Source organism: Triticum aestivum, chromosome 6A (genome assembly GCF_018294505.1).
Source record: "Triticum aestivum cultivar Chinese Spring chromosome 6A, IWGSC CS RefSeq v2.1, whole genome shotgun sequence".
In the NCBI taxonomy this organism is placed as follows: domain Eukaryota; kingdom Viridiplantae; phylum Streptophyta; class Magnoliopsida; order Poales; family Poaceae; genus Triticum; species Triticum aestivum.
The window spans coordinates 19,022,752-19,027,547 of NC_057809.1; positions in this window are offsets into that span (position 1 = coordinate 19,022,752).

The window sequence follows — 4,796 nt, forward strand, 5'->3', positions numbered from 1 at the left end:
CTCTTTGTGGTCATGTAACGAGACATATATTAGTATGAAACACTCCAATATACCACGGAATGGCAGCAAGAACATAGCAGTGAACCTTTGTTTCAACAAGGAGATGGAACTTTGTGAAAGGCTGGTTTAACTTCAGAAAGTTAGGCAAAATAACAAATGTTACAGAGGCACTCACAGAAGCCATCCCATGCCAAGTCCACAACACAGAAGGCGCCGCACTCTCATGGTTTAGTGCACCATTGAAGATCATTTGTTCCTCTTTTAAAAAGCCAATTTGTACTGTTTTAGCCAACATTGTGTGGTCATATAAATCATTAAAGCTATTATAGTATAGTATATGAAAACATCAGGATATAGCATAGAATTCGTGTGGATTTTGAAACAGAAAAGAGGGATGGATCAACAGATGTGCTATTCCATTTTCTCGGACAATAACTGCTCAACTTCTACAAACAGACACCAACTTCCCCATTTCATGCTTTCTGAGATTTTTCTTATCCTCCTCCTCACTGCTGTGTCGTGCTTGGTCCTCATAGATACTTTGAAATTTCTATCATATACTTATTCACATGAGCGTGGGAATCAGAGCATGTAAATGTGGTGAACCACAAATGATAGGTTGTCTATGTGAAATGCTAAAATTTCAGATTGTATGACCAAAAAAGTTTATATGTTGAAACCGGAAGCACGGCTTCCGGTTTATATGCTGTAGACACTGAACTTTGTATCTACTACCCCTTACAAAGTTGCATCCTTTCTATCTACGATCCAGAAAAAAAATAGCTTCCTTTCCGAGTAGGAAAAAGCATAAATTCTTCCAATTCCATGAGCCAGGGTAGCCGCACTCTTCCAATTTGTCTCTACAAAACTGTTCCAGCTGAAGCGGGCCACCATGTCAAAAATGGATTTAGAAGAGTTATAACAATGGCAATACAATCGGTGCGGAGCAGAACAACAGACAAGTCAAGATTTGGTGGAGAGGGTAAGGGACCATACCATGAAAACCAGAGGGAGGCCGAGGTTCGGCGTCTCGTCGAGGCCTAGGTCCAGCAGCTCGTCATGGCGGAGGTCCTGCGGCTCGGCCACGACGTCCCAGTACAAATTGCCTTCGTCTCCGCTGCTGGCGTCCTGGGCGGCGCGACCACCAGAGCCAGGAAAATTCATGTGATAGTTCATATGCTAGAAAATTCTAAAAAAAATAGAAGACACGATTATGGAGAAACACCGAACAACAATATGAAATTTTAAAGCACACCACCGACTAAAATTGCCTCTTCAAGTTTCCTGGTACAAGCCTAAAATTATCACAAGAAGATAATAATGGTGAGTGTGTGCATCTTTTTCTGCTTTCAAGCTTGGTGGTGTTTTTCTGAGCCTGCTTCCAATTTTTGCATGCTAAACAGTCCGATCAAGTAACTGAACTATCCTAATTCCTTAGCATAGTGGGCCAGTTTGCTTAGATGATCAGACACCACATCCTGGATACCAGTAAAGATCTTAAGTGCCTTTTGTTTGTTCAGTTGATCTATGGGTGCGGTGAGGTTACTGTAGATGATATCCAACTTTGAAGGAAGGTCAGCTTTAATAGGGTTAACCACCGGCCTATCTGCAACACCTAGCTTTATCTCCTCCTGCTATTTCTGAATACAGGGTAGTACTATCACGGCTACAGTTTACCAATTCTGGTCACAGAGCACAAGCTAGGTGTGTAAATAATGCATTGAGATATTGTTCGAACTAACAGAAAGTGCTACTGTGGGGTTGGAAAATGAGGTAAAAAACTGAACCTGCTTTTAACTGCTGGTCAATAATGAACTCTTTCTCCTTCAGGTTGGCACAAACTTGAAAGCCTGGAACAAATGGCCTTCTTTCTAGAAACAGAGAAACACAATAAGGGGATATAGAAGTGATAAAAGGTAAACACCCAACACCAGCGAACATTTTGTACAAACTCATTGTATAATCAGTACCACTGATAGCTCATCCTTAGATCCTAAACCTTCTGAAAAAAACTCAAATTCCAGAGAAGAATGTTGTATCTGGGTAAATATTTATGGTGGAATTCCTATTAAATGTTGCTCTGCTCCTGTAAAGCTAATGGTAGCTACACCAGAACATCATGCACTAAAATGACCTCTCTGAGGTATAAATTATATGGTGCCACGGATAGAAATGAATGCAGCAACTATCTAGAAAGAAAGTGAGCAAAACACTATACATGCACTAAAAGGACTTTATGTGAGGGAGAATATTACTTACTTGTGTATGTGAGATTCAGGAATGCAACACCGATGCTTGTGATCCCTGCTAGCTCACCTAAAATTGAAGTAGCCTGCTCAAAAGAAAAGTGGGAAAGTCAAAATACATATAATCAAGACCATAGTTGTCCTGCCCAAGTGAGACTTAACAAAAATCCCAGCCAATTCATGAAACCAGGACAAGATCTTTACATATACACCGATTTTGCAATCACAAGCCTGAACATCTCTTGTGTGCAAGCATCATATCTCAGGCAATACCATCAATTTCGGAAATTATTGAACTATTTTGCCCTCTTTGGAATCTAGACACAACCACATCTTTCTCCCTCGTGCTTCACCAGTCCATCCAATTGACGGTTCATCAGAACTCTAAGGTAGCTAGTCTGCAGATTAGGAATAGTTGAGCTTCGGAACGCAAGGCAAACTTACTTGCTTGAGGACCGGGGGCGGCGGGGTGGAACCAAGCTGAGTGGGAGCGCGACGGGCGGCTCCGGCGGCGACCTGCGGAGAAGGGCAACCCGCAGCGAGCGGTGAGTGGCTCCCACCGGCGGCAGCTGCAGCGGCAAGCGGCTCCCGCGGCTGCTCGGGCTGCGGCTTACGCGGGCGGCGGCTCCAACGGCGAGCGGCTCCTATGGCGGCTCCCGCGGAGAAGGGCGGATAACGGCTGCCAGAGTTTGCGGGGCGGCGAACAGCGCGGGATTAGGAGGGGGAGGTCGTGCGTGCAGGGGCGAGTGTCGTGCGAAGAGGGAGGTCGAAGAGGGCATGAGGAGGGGGCGTCATCGGCGGGAGAACCACGTCGTCGTGAGGTGGAGAGCCATATCGAGGATTGGGGTGCGGCGGCGGGTGCGGCTGGAGGCGGGGAGACGAGGGGTAGCTAGGGTTTGAGGGAGGGACGGAGCCACGTTCATGCGGGCAAGCGCATCGAGGGCACGAGGGTGCGAGCGTTTGGCTAATTTTCATAGGTTAACCGTCGTAGATTTTTTTAGGACGATTATTTGTCGCTGAACCGTAGTGTTTCACAACGGGCCTCGTGTTAGGATGCCGTTTTTTTGGTCGGTCTGGAGGGAGGAAGGGGGATCGCTGGGTAGCGGGAGGTGGGATGGAGGACAAAAATTAACCGTCTTTGGTGGGACGAAAATTGACCGGTGGAGACTACCAACTGCTCCATTAGGAGTAGAGATAAGTATATTTTTCGTCCCCGAACTCTTTTGAAAGTGGAGAAATCAGCTCTTAACTTCAAAACCATCAAAAATCAGTCCTTCAACTATTTAAATCAGATACTTTTCGTCCCTCAATTATTTAAACCGAATATTTTTCATCCTTAAGGTGGTTTTATTGTATGTGGACTCTTTTTTGACTGAAACAGGCCGCATGGAGTGGTTTTGACTGCCACATCAATTAAATGTTTGTGCATGAGTATGTGTGCGTGCGTGTGTACTAGTTAGAACAACAGAGAAGGCGATTGTACTGAATATAACTTAACAAAATCTGAATACAAATGAACATAGTTTGGAGATTTCAGAGCATTGTACTGAATTTAATTGAACATAGTCTGTACCCAATTTAGTTGAGCATATTCTGAAAAATTACTAAATAGGAAAGGGAAGTACTGAACAAGTGAACATAGCTTACAATGAATTAGATACATGAATTCTCACACGGTCTGATATAAGAACACACAACAGCAAGCAAGCACTAGCCTAGCTCGTTGTCGTCAGTCAAGGTCACTGCGGCCGTGCCCAGCCAGCCGCCAGCATGAGTTGGAAAGATATTTCCTTGATTGATTTGCGGATCACAGTACAGAGTATATATCAAGGAGAACTGCATGTCCTATGCAAGTGGCACTCGGGCCCGACGTGGTCTCCTGATCCTATAAACACGGTATAAGTACACAACGTTACATGAGTACAGATTTTTTGCTAACACCCCCCCTCAGCCAGAACTCCATGTGGAAGGATGTTCAGGCTGGATCGAAAATCTGTGAACACCTGAGACGGCAACCCCTTTGTAAACACATCAGCAAACTGAGAGCTTGAAGGAACGTAAAGAACACGGACCTCGCCAAGAGCCACGTGGTCTCGGACGAAGTGCTTGGTGCGTTGATGTTGCACCGGGTTGCATGCAAGGTACGAGGCACTGATGTTGTCACAATACACAATTGTGGCCCGTGTAGGAGGAAGACGAAGCTCATGGAGAAGTTGACGCAACCAGCATGATTCGGCCACACAGTTGGCCACGCCCCGGTATTCCGCTTCAGCACTTGAACGAGAGATAGTAGGTTGCCTCTTTGAGGACCAAGAGACAAGATTGGAGCCAAGGAACACACAAAAGCCAGAAGTAGACTTACGTGTATCTGGACAACCTGCCCAATCCGCATCAGTGTAGGCAACAAGGCCCATGGATGAGGACTTATATAGTTGGAGACCATAGTGAGAGGTGCCCTGTAAGTACCGAAGGATCCGTTTAACAAGTTGCATGTAAGTATCTCGGGGAGCATGTATGAATAAGCAGACTTGTTGAACGGCATAGGCAATG